Source organism: Engystomops pustulosus, chromosome 1, assembly GCF_040894005.1.
Source record: "Engystomops pustulosus chromosome 1, aEngPut4.maternal, whole genome shotgun sequence".
In the NCBI taxonomy this organism is placed as follows: Eukaryota; Metazoa; Chordata; class Amphibia; order Anura; family Leptodactylidae; genus Engystomops; species Engystomops pustulosus.
This window is the reverse complement of record NC_092411.1, coordinates 234,183,845-234,196,858: the sequence shown is the minus strand read 5'-3', so window position 1 is coordinate 234,196,858 and position 13,014 is coordinate 234,183,845. Positions and strand designations below refer to the sequence as shown.

At 42.8% G+C, this 13,014-nt stretch overlaps 1 long non-coding RNA gene across 1 annotated transcript in view; it reads left to right on the top strand.

Moving 5' to 3' along the window:
• LOC140106032 (uncharacterized) overlaps window positions 1-6,147 on the top strand; it is a 52,190-nt gene extending 46,043 nt beyond the window's left edge. The window contains exon 4 of the long non-coding RNA XR_011850703.1: window positions 5,873-6,147. This is a non-coding gene — a long non-coding RNA (uncharacterized lncRNA). The remainder of the gene's footprint in view (window positions 1-5,872) is intronic.
• Window positions 6,148-13,014: the final 6,867 nt, after the last annotated feature.

The following is a 13,014-nucleotide window of genomic DNA, read 5'->3' as shown; positions in this document are numbered from 1 at the left end:
AGCCCCCTCTCATTTATTAATTTATATACTATACTATATTTATACAGTGCCACCTTAAAAATTAATGTATAGCACCTCCTAATGTGTTTATATACAGCCCCCTCCTATTCTCCTCAGTTTTAATATATACGATACCACATATAGCTTACACATTAATATATACAATACCCCATAAATTATATTCTGGCACCACAGTATACAACCCCCCTATATTCAGATCCCCCTAGTTTAATTAAGTTCTGCCCCTATAGACAGATTCATCCCCCCCCATATAATTACATATAGTACCCCATAACCACCAGTTTGATACAGATATGGCCACATATACAACCCCTTACCCAGTTTAATCACAGAATGGCCCTTAAACATACCTCCTACTCTTTCAGTTTAATTAAGATCCAGACCTCAAATGCAGATCCCCCCCCTGTTTAGCTTTGTTTAGAGCCCCCAAAACAACCCCCTACTTCCCTACTTTTGATTAAACTCCAGCTCAGGTATAAAGCTTTTCCCCTCCCTAGTTTTTTTATGCATAGCCCTAAACTTTTACTTTGAACATGGCCAGCATAAGAAAAAAAAGAAACTAATACTCACCTGCATTTCTTGTTTCCCACACTTACGTTGTTGTTGGCCCCAGCTCCAGGCTCCGTGCAGGGACACAGGCTGGTTGGATCTTCCAGAGGAATAGAGTGGCACAAGTTGCTGCTGTGCCGCTTTGAATAGACAGATGCCATGTATGTTCCAGCAGCATCTCCATAACGCAGGTGAGCAGCAATTATGCCGCTTTCTTGGGGCTTTGTAATCTGCCGCCTGAGGTGGGATTTTCATCCCACCTCATGGCTGATGAGGCCCTGGACAGGTCTATATTAACCTGTGGTTTATGGTTCCAAATCAACTTGTATATTAGCTGCTCATTTGTACTCTGAGTCACATGAGGCACATCAGACTCACATCTGCAGATCCTGCACCAATACCTCATCTCGTGCTGTGGCAAGTGAAGTTGGGATAATATTCTGGTTTCATCGCACAGTAAAGCAGGGGTGTACTGTGCTGGCTTCATTTGCCGCAACATGCAGGCACTGGAAGCTCCAGATGAAGGTAAGTATAAGTGTTTGTTTTTTATGTGACCACGTAAAAAATTCACACAGGACGATATGGGACAATAAACCACCAGTCAAAATCATCCTGACAGGTTCTGTTTAAGTCTGTTACACATTTATGATAAGGTTTCAGAGTATTCAAGTTATGTACTAAAAAGGGGAATTTTTCAGAAAATAAGAATTGCAGTTAGCAATGGCCTATTAAGACCCCATATGCCATAAAAGAGGATATGAAGAAATAGAACCATGATTATTAATTTATTAATATGTATTATTGCACAACATCTGGTATTGAGAGGTTCCAGAAGAGGAAGGCTGCAGAAGGAAGAAAGAGAGTTTATTGGCCAAAATATGGAAAGCCAGGTGGAAGGTACTCAGATTATTTATAATGCTGACAACACAGAACTAGCATAATTCTGTGTGTATTGTAATTGCTGTAGTGAGAAATATAGGTGACATGGCATGTAATGAGATGGTCATTGTCACAGGTGTGGTCACTGGGTGTACTAGGTGTGGTTGAGAACATAGGAAGTATGTGTCTACATTTAGAGTTGGGTGTGTAAGATCAATAAATAGAACCTGAAATAAATGATCCCCTGGTAAAGTTTAAAGAGTATAAAGTTACATGATACACATAAGAGGACAGTAGCAACAACGGGCTAGAATAAGGGGTAATATATGTAAGTAGTATGTATAAGGGAATGACAGCAGCAGGACAGGAAGATATTAATTTTTTACTGATTGTAATGGAATATTACAAATCCTAAATCTATGACACATGGATGAAATTTTAGAAAAATATATCATAACAAATGATTCTCTTTTAGTATCTCTATTGTGATGGTTCTTCTACTTCTATTCCACATTCTCTTTTTCTCCATAATATACAGATTGAGTATTCTGTGTATAAGCAGCAGTGCACACTAAGCTCTATTATCATAGCATTAGAGAACATGCAGGGCATTTATAGGTTTGGGTTCTAGCAAAATCATACCCTGTTGACCATGATTTACTGCATGTGTTCTCTTTGCAAGTGGATGTTGTTGTGTACATATGGCATGTTTTCCTTGTACGTTCACTTATACAAATTCTTCCCATTATTTTTATGGTTTGATGTCTCAGTTGTTACATGTAAGGCTGGATTCACGTCATGTATACACTAAGCTTATAGGCTGGGAAAGCTCCCAACGTATCTGCTGTGCGTACCCATTGACATACCGTATATACTCGTGTATAAGCTGAGTTTTTCAGCACAAAAAATGTGTTGAAAAACCTCACCTCAGCTTATACACGAGTCAATAAAAAAAATAATACATACATACTCATCCTCCGTCGCCCCGATGCTCTTTGCAGCTCCTTTCCGGTCTGTTCTCTACTTTATTAGCCGGCAGAGACGCGTCCATGCGCCGGCCAGCAGAGATGCGTCCACGCGTCTCTGCCAGCTACCCTGTTTCCCCAAAAATAAGACAGTGTCTTATATTAATTTTTGCTCCTAAAGAGGCACTTGGTCTTATTTTCAGGGGAGGTCTTATTTTTCCATGAACAAGAATTTACATTTATCAACTTCTCTAACCTCCTTATGACTCTCCAAACTCTGAATTTCATGCTGTATTTCTTGTGACTCCATTTCTATTAGAATCATTGGCCCCAGTCTCTCATGTTTAGTAAAAGCACTTTCCATAAATGACCCTTCTTATCCTGGTAGCTGCTGGTATCACATTTGCAGCACAACAGCCAGTGATTTACCTCCATTAATTCTTCTCCATGTCACAACCTTCTGCCGCATCTAAAAGATTTCCTAATACTAATGTACGGTTTGGGGGGAGCTGCTGCAATGACTACCGCTAGGTCTTATTTTCAACAAAATTGTACTAGGTCTTATTTTCAGGGGATGTCCTATTTTAGGGGAAACAGGGTAATAGAGCAGAGAGGGAAGCAAAGAGGAGCCATCAGAAGCAGCCAGGATCGGGAGCCGCGACAAGCATCGGGGCGTCAGAGGGTGAGTATTGAGGTTTTTTTTAATATTCTTGGCAAACTATGGGCTGGCTTTATACTGGCTATATTCTACTGGTGGCTGGCTGGCTATATACTACTGGGGGCTGGCTATATACTACAGGGGCCTCCGTCTGCTCAGTATATGATGTATCTGATGTAGAAGAGAGGATGGAAAGACATAGCAAGCTACCTCTTGCATCCTCCAGTTACGTTGCTCTGCTGGAGGGGGGGACTCTGGTGATGTCACTGTCCATATAAGCATAGTGGCACCACTGAGGAAACACCCCAAAAGATGGGAATGACATGACAAGAGCGATATAGGTTTTACAGGGGGCTCTATATATTTATTATAAGGGGGCTATATATAGTTATTTATACTTCAGGAACAGGCAGCACTCCACAAATAGTTGTGCTGCTCTGAGTTTTGTGTTACTATAGTTATTTATAGTTATAGGGGTTTTATATAGTTATTACAGTGGGCTGTATATATTTATATAATGGGCTGTACATATTTATTTTAGGGGGGCTGTATATAGTTATCATATGGGGCAATATATAGTTATTATTATAAGGAGGCTGTATATAGTTATTATTATAAGGGGCTGTATATAGTTACTATAGGGGGCTGTATATAGTTATTATATATTATATTACTGGGTGAAATGTGTGTGTATATATGTATGACTGGGGTGGCTGTATATATTTATTACTAGCAAGATGTATTTTAATGAAAAAAGTTGTGGGGAGGCCCCCACCAGTTTGTGTCCAGGGGCCTCCACCACCCTTAATCTGGCCCTGTTATACAGTGGAATACGAATACAGTGTGAGCCCAACCTAAATCTGAAGAAGAGAAGAGATTTGTAGATTTGTATTAGAAGTAATATAGTCAGAAATGCAGTGTGAGCTTTGCTTAGTTGACCCACCGGATCCATTTTTCCAACAAGGGTTAATGTGCACAACCGTGATCAAACCAGGAAACATAGATAGTGCAAAGTAGTTGTTTATGATAGGAAGATTTGTTTCTTTAAAATTAGAAATAAAGCCTTCATCCTGTACATTCAATAAAACATATCAATACAGTGAGATGTACTTACCATACTGGTAGTTTGGAAAAAAAGGCTTTCAGACTGAGAAACATGATCAGACACATTGGGGCACATTTACGGACCGCATTTTCGTCGGGTTTCCCGATGATTTCAGTGTTGCGCCGCATTTAACAGGGGTTTTTGGCGCACGCGAACGGATTTTGGAAGATCCAACGGATTCGAACAACATGTGGGATTTAACAGATTGGGGCACATTTACTTACCCGGCCCATTCGCGATCCAGCGGCGCATTCTCTGCACAGGATTCGGGTCCGGCCGGGATTTATGATGGCAGTTCCTCCGCCGTCCACCAGGTGGCGCTGCTGCGCTGAAAATCATCTCAACGCGCTGGAATGCACCACCTCGGACCAGGTGAAGGTAAGCGCTTCCCGAGCGACACTTTTTCGGTTTTTAAATGCGGCGGTTTTTCCGAATACGTCGGGGCCACGCCCCCCGATTTCCGTTGCGCGCATGCCGGCGCCGATGCGCCACAATCCGATCGCGTGCGCCAAAAACCCGGGGCAATTCAGGTAAAATCGGCGCAAATCGGAAATATTCGGGTAACACGTCGGGAAAACGCGAATCGGGCCCTTAGTAAATGACCCCCATTGTGTCGCAAGACCTGCACTCACATACACCGGGAAGAAGAGGATGAACTCCGTTGGACCTCCGCAGGGAAGCCACAGATGCAGGATATCGGGTGCACGATGTTGGTGAATCGCACCAGACTTCATCTTCTTCGGACCATCCGGATCGGGGATCATGACAGGGCCGGGTAAATAAATATGCCCCATTGTTAGACACTGAAGTTATAAATGACTTCAACTTGGACACAATAATTATTTGCCAATTCTGCAATTGATCAAGAGGAAGGGTTAATCACTGTTAAGCTATTGCTTCATTTCATTCACCAAATATGCTCTCGTAATCCCAGTATTTATTGTCATGATATAGTGTAAAAGCCTGACACATCCAGTCGTCCAAACAAACCATGAACAGGAATCTGAGCTTGTAGAACAGCTCCAATAAATCACTGCTAATGGCAAAGTAAACTCTGTGCGTATGTCACATACTTATTGCAGTGTTGGTATTTACTTCCATTGTCCCAAAAGTGACAATTGTGAATCTCCTTTACCAAAATGTCCCCATCTGTTGTCATTTGCTCTTTGTTTTGGTTTATTTGCGCATCCCCACGATTAAGGTGGGACACCTCCTTGATATTGGTGGCATACCTGCCAAATAGATGACAGCTGGCTACATAAGGCTGGGTGAATGGCATCGCCCAGTGTTTTCATTTAATCATTAAGGCTGGTACCAGAGAACTAGAGCCAGCTGTTCATCAATTGTGATGCCATGTGGCAATGATACAGACGGTCATTAACCCTTGTTGTGCCTATAAAAAGGAATAAAACAACATCTCTGGAACACAGAGCATACTAAAGATTTCATTTATACAAAAAAATATTCTCTCCCTTACAAATTATTATTTTTTCGACCAATAACGTGATCCTTATATAATATTCCTGTTCCTGTATGACATAAGGAAGTCCTATTTTGGGGAATTGTGTGCACTATTCATTGCTCTTTGCAGAAGCATTACTGTATTTTTATGCACTGCTGACAAAAAGTATTACACATTTGCAAGGGTCAAGGATTTTGATGTTTTCTTTCCTTCTCTAACACTATTCCTTACAGATTCAAAGCAGTCAATCTGTCAACACTTAACTGGCCCAGCATGCAGATGTACAGAACGGCTTTAAAACTCCCTTCAAGGAAAAGAAGAAAAGCAGAAAAGAAAACATGATTAAATTAAAGTTTACAGTACAGTCCTTTTAGTTGAAAGACACAATGTACAAGATGAAATCAGTTGCACATAGCCGGGGGGTATCCTGCTCTACAGAGTCCATTACCCACAGCATTTCACATCTAGGCAAGCAGAAAATGGAGACGTTCGCTTCATACACTGAATAATAACACAAATATTTAACTCTCCTGTGAAATCGCCGTGTGATCTCATTTTCAGTCCTCACTCTCATCTCATGTCTAGCCATACAAGGATATTTTTGACAATCTTTGTGGGCTGCTTACATTTCAGAACTTTATATAGCCTATTACGTTGTGCAGACATGCTAAGTATTTTAATAGAGGAATAATATAATGCATTCAGTCCATAGATTATTTCTTACTAGTAAGATAATTACATGATTCCTAAATGCTCAATAGTAAATGGCTCTCTTTGCTGCAATACAACCCATTCGCATCTTGGACATGTATGTCATAGACCAATTCTCAGCATTTTTATACCCATCATTATGCACTTCTGGTGACATCATAATGCTCATCATGGAATTACAGTGCCCCAATGTAGTGGTACAATGCCCAGTATTACTTCACAATCCTCCTTCATGAAAACATATTGCCCCATTGTGGAATTATAATGTGCATTATGACATTACAATTCTTACTATAATTCCCACAATAAACAATTGTGGTAATGATCCCATATGACTTCACTATGTTGCCATATCAGCATGCTCATTTACTAAAAAAAAATACACAATAACCACAGATTTCTGCATAGGGCCCCCCTTTCACGTAAAAAAATAAACATATTTGTACACACATGCAATCACTCACATGCAATCACTCAATCAATCACTACACAATCATATACAGTATACACAAATTTATACACTCATATATACACACATTTATATACTTATATGCCTACAAAAGTTCTATACTCATACACTCACTTTTATATACTCATAAACACACACATACATGTATACAATCATACGCACACATTTATGTACTCATATGTACATTTATACACTAATACATAGAGCATGCCCTATCTTTCCCTGTGTGTGCAGCTGTGCGGCACTGTTTCCTATGTGGAGGGGTCAACAGTGCTCACCCCTCCTCCTGTCCAGCGTCCCACTGTATGCCCGCACATACATTTGTGTGAATGTGCATACATTTTTACATGCATACACTATACACATCGTATACACACATATACATATACATACTGTATAGTATATACACATTATATACATACATATGGTATATATGCATCAAATTGTTAGACATACAGTATACAATCACCACATTCACATACATGCAGTGTAAACAAACGATACATACATACTGCGGATACATACATAATAAACACACCTACATACAGTATATACAGCATATACATACAGTATATACAGCATATCCATTCAGTATATACAGCATATACACACATACAGCATATACATAAACACACATACACTTGATATACACATACAACATATAAATATACATACATATGAATCCATTCTTGCATTTCCGATGAGTGGGCTGGCTGCAGACAAATTCTTGTGACAAGCAAGAGCCTATGCCGGCGGGTGTGTGTCAGGGAGAGAGGGGGGTCGCTAAGTTGAGTGTGCCGGTAGGCCAGCTGGCATGGTGTGTGGGTGGACTTCTGTGCCAGCATGTGGGCATCTGCGCCGGTGGGTGGATGTCCCTTCATCTGTGCGGCAGCGGCAACGCTGGGCGGCTGGTGGGACCATGTGCAGGTGGCTATGCTGGCCGGTGGATGGTTCTGTGCAAATCTGGCTCTGCCAGCAAGTGGGCGGTTCTTCGGGAGTGCAAGCTGTGTGGGTGGGCCTGGTCAGCAGAGCAGGTTGGCCCCTGTTACTTCTGTGCTCTTCCTACACCCATGCACCTCTGCCATCAGAGAGGGTAGAACGGTAGAACTGCATTAATGAATTTAGGTTAAGACCATCCTGAGCACCTGAGCAACGTGGGCCCTGTAGAAGCCACTGTGGCTGCTATGTCTGTTGTTAGGCGTGGAGGAAGAAAAGGCTGCCAAGATGAAGCGATGAGGCTAGACCAGGCAGAAGGATGAAGTGGGACATCTTAGAAAAACCAATCCGTTACCACCCAGATGACTGTATTCCCGGAAGATGATGGGAGATCCATAATAAAGTCCATGGCTATGTGAGTCCACGGGCAATTCTCTGTAGGATGTAAGTGTATCATGAAGTTAAGCGGGAGAAGAAGAGGGACCAATGAACCTGTCGAGGATTGAGGTAGAAGGTCAAAAAGTTCCATGATCAGAGGTAGTGGGTAACGGTTCTTCACCATAACTTTATTAAGGCTGTGGTAATCTATGCATGGATGGAGGAAGCCATCCTTCTTGGCTACAAAGAAGAATCCGGCACTGGCAGGAGAGGAGGTCTTTCGTATAAAGCCCTTCTGCAGATTCTCCTTCACATAGGCCGATATAGATGCGGCTTCAGGTACAGATAATGGAAATACTCAACCCCATGGTCAAGTCTATTGGGCAGTTATAGGGTTGGTGTGGTGGCAGGGTCCCTGCTTACTTCTCCAAAAAGGCATAAGAAAAGCCCATGTATGAAGCGGGGAGACCCACCAGTGGCTTGGTGGACACCGGAAAGACTGTGTATATATAAAATAGCAAAACTAGCACTCTGGTCCCCAGCGAAGAACCATGTCGTTGCAACCACAAGAGACCCAGTAGAACAGAGGACGTGGATCGGAGTGAAACATAAAACAACAGTCTCTCTTTGTGCAAGGCCCCTACCTGCAGGCATAGGAGCTCGGTGTGATAATGGACCAAATTGCAGAGGATCTTCCCAATGACGGAAGAAATGACAAGCGGCTTCTCTAGACATACCACAGGAAAATGATGCTGGGAGACCAGGGCAGCATCCACTTAGTTTCCTGCAGACCCTGAGTCCAGGAAGACTGACGCTTGAACCACAACACTTGTTTCAAAGCTGAATAGTACTGGGACATTCAGGTGTGGAGAAGCTTTGTTCTCACCTAGGGGTACTTCTCCCAGGAACCCTAGCTGTGTGCGTTTCCCGGACGCTGAGGAGGACTGGACAAGTCTCAAGAAAATGCTCCGGGCTGCCACAATAGAGGCACAGATTCCCTTGCCTTTGTCTGAAATGCTCTTGAGGTGACAAACAAGCTATATCCACCTGCGTGAGTTCCTCTGCAGCAGACATGGAAGAGGGCTTAGGAGGTCGTTGGAAGACAGGAGCCAGGCGGGGCAGACGTCGGGTTCTGACTTGCAGTTGTTCAAGACGGTGCTTCTCAGAATGCTCTGAGAACCGGATGTCAATGCGGGTGGCCAGGGAGATGAGACCACTCAGATAAGATGGCAGGCCACATGCAGACAGAGCGTCCTTAACTGTACAGAAAGTCCTATTTTAAAGTTAGCAACTAAGGCCGCTTCATTCCAGGCCAGCTTAGAAGCTAAGGTACGGAACTGAACTGCATAGTCATTAACAGATAAGTCAACTAGGCGCAAGTTCAGCAGGGCGATCTCAGCAGATGACGCCGGCATGGTTCCTCGAAGATGGATCGGAATTCAGCAAAGAATATGGTGATATTATCTGTGACTGGGTCTTTCCTGTCCCAGAGGGGAGTAGCCCATGCCAGGGCCTTCCTGGAAAGGAGGCTGAAGATGAAAGCAATTTTAGACCATTCCGTGATGAACTGGGTAGGTATTACTTTGATGTGCAAGGAGTACTGGGTGATAAAGACCCTGCACAACTTGGGGTCCCCGTCTTACTTGGGAGGCATGGAGAGTCAGCTGCTGAGTAGCTGACAATTGATGCAACATGGTGGTGACTTGTCCAAGTTGCTGACCTTGCAATCTGCTGGGACTGCTTGGCCATGATGGTGGTGAGATCAGCTAGTTCAGGTAGCAGAACCTTGGCGGGATCCATGGCAGGATCGAGGTCAAAGGCAGCGCAGAAAGTCAGGGCTGACAGTGGAGAAGCGCAATAAGGAACAGAGCCGGGGTCACAAACACAGGACATAGGGAACAAGCTTTTTCAATGGTGCAAAGTACAAAGACCTGGCAGAGTGTGTAGAAAGGGGCTGGCTTTTTATAAAATGAAGGGATGGCCAGCGCCAATCAGCGACACACTGGCCCTTTAAGATTCAGCTGTCACGTGCAAGCCCCCATCTCCTAGTCCACATGAGGAAGAGCAGGAATGTGGACAGGTAAGCCAGCCTGCTTGAGGGGGCACAGAGAGGCACACAGGTGTGCCTGCAACCCAGGACATGGGTCGTAGGAGCACCGTGACATTATGCCATCAAATTGTCCATTTTCTGACACCAGAATTCCCATTGTTACATTAGAATCTCCTTATTTGATGTAACAATAACCCTTCATTATTTTACTATGCCCCGTTATGGCCTCATTGTGCCCCATGGTGACATCAGAATGTCCCTTAATAAAACCTATCACAATACATACTATGACATTACAATTGGGAAATCACATCGCCACAAAGTGATCAAATGCCAATTAAGATATTAGAATGCCCCAATAATGATTTCAGAATGCCTCATTGTGACATTGCAATCTCCATTTATGACATCACAATCTCCATTTATGACATCACATTGCCTATTATGATATTACAATGCCCCATTATGAAATTACAATGCCCCAATCACAAGGCTCTTCTATAACATTACAATGCCTCATTATGACATTACAATGCCACATTGACAACACAATTCCCTATTATGACATTGGAGTGCTCCGGGTATCTGCAGAATTTACCTTACCAAACTTAGAACTGCTAAACTGAAATCTGTATGTGATTTGAGTTCGCTATGTACTGCCGCCGGGCGCCATAGCTGCCTATAGGGACGTATATACGTCCCCACAATGGCTGTGTAAAAACTGTCCTTGGGGCTCATTTACTAAGGGTCCGAATCATGCACTTTCGTTGGGTTTCCCGTCGATTTCTGATTTGCCCTAAATTGCCCCAGGATTTTGGCACATGCAATCAAATTTTGGCGCCGGCTTTCACGCAACAGAAATCGTGGGCCGTGGCCATCGGACAACCCAACGGATTTGGAAAAAGCACAGAATTAAAAAAATAATTTGTGTCGCAATATCAGCACTTACATGCATCGGGAATAAGCAGGAGAACTCCGGCTGACCTCGGCGCAGCAGCGACACCTGTTGAATATTGGGCGCATGGACCTTAGTGAATCCCGACAGACCCGCGGAGAACGCGCCGCTGGAACGCGACTGGACCGGGTAAGTGAATGTGCCCCATTACATTTAAAAGGTGTAATAGGTCAACGTCAAGAGGTTAATGCTTCATTTTAAGAGAATATTCAAGCTGGGATCTGATATGAAGTTGAAAATTATAGAAATACAAGGTAATTTTGTCACATTTCATTATACAAGGTAATTTTGTCACATTTCATTATTACATTTTGTTACACAAATACCCTGCCACAATGATATCAAATCTACACAACCAGTGATTTTTGTTTGACCAGGTCTCTGTCCATGGTTCTGAATTATCATTTACAAGTAATTTAGGGAATAGTCCAAAACAGTACCATGTCTTTGGAGGAATATTAGAAAACCTTTTGTATGAGGGCATGGGCAAAGGTTACAAAAACAAGTGAGCTCCCCTGAAGCCACTGTGCATGAGAGAGCCCACTCTGCCGGATTCTCAATCAGCACAGACACATAAGGAGGGTTGCTGTGGGCTGGAAATAGCCTTAGCCAATGGAGCTTGGAGAGGCTTATTACTTCACTTATTTCTAAATTATAGCAATGATTTTTTTATCAGTGTTATAAAAGGAAATAAAATATATATCACAACAAAATATTCATCAATTGTGATACCATTATTAGCATCGCCCTTTGTGTACCAATATTTCTATGGACTATGGTCTTTCGAGCTGCTTTCCAATACACAACAACCAACTGTGCCCCCACATCTATAGACGTAACAATTTGTGTTCCCACTCCTATACATTATGACAGTGAGTGCCCTCACTTCTTTAGACCATCAAACTTTCTGTCTACACGCATATATATTATGACTCTCTTTTGCCACCACTCTTATAATTAATGATCCCTCATTACTCTCATTTCTCACTTCTGTAAACCCAGTTTATCTGTTACTAAATACTATTACCCACTAGGTTGCCTATCATATGATTTATAACACACAGGGGGATATGTAGAATATTTTTTTTCCTGCTTTGGTGAATTTTTCAGACATTTGGCAGCTCTTTTTTGCACCTTATGTATGATCCTGTCTTCTTACTTGTGATACATGTTCAGTTTTTCCTATTCTGGCAGGTGCAAATTTTGGCTTCTTTTTGAAACTTTTTGCTGCAAATGTCTCAAATCCACATGGACACAAGCCTTGTGAGTAGGTTACATGCAGAAGTGGACATTACTGTAAATTTGTGGATTTGAGTGTCATGCATTTTTAAGCAGGGAGATGACGACATATGAGGCTGCGGTCACACATGATGTTAAGGATGCTGTTACACATTGGGGGTCATTTACTAAGGGCCCGATTCGCGTTTTCCCGACGTGTTACCCGAATATTTCCGATTTGCGCCGATTTCCCCTGAATTGCCCTGGGATTTTGGCGCACGCGATCGGATTGTGACGCATCGGCGCCGGCATGCACGCGACAGAAATCGGGGGGCGTGGCCGAACGAAAACCCGTCGGATTCGGAAAAACCGCTGCATTTAAAACAAAAAATCTGTCACGAAGCTTGCACTTACCTTCACTCAGCCCGAGCCGGTGAACTCCAGCGCATTCCGAAGGAACTACCTTAATAAATTCCGGCCAGACCCGAATCCAGCATAGAGAATGCGCCGCTGGATCGCGAATGGACTGGTTAAGTAAATCTGCCCCATTGTGTTTTAATTGCATTTTGAAACACATTACAACAGCTGAGGAGAGGTGATTTGGCAAATTATATTGCAGTTAACATTTGCGTTTACATAATGCATAGGAAACGTGATG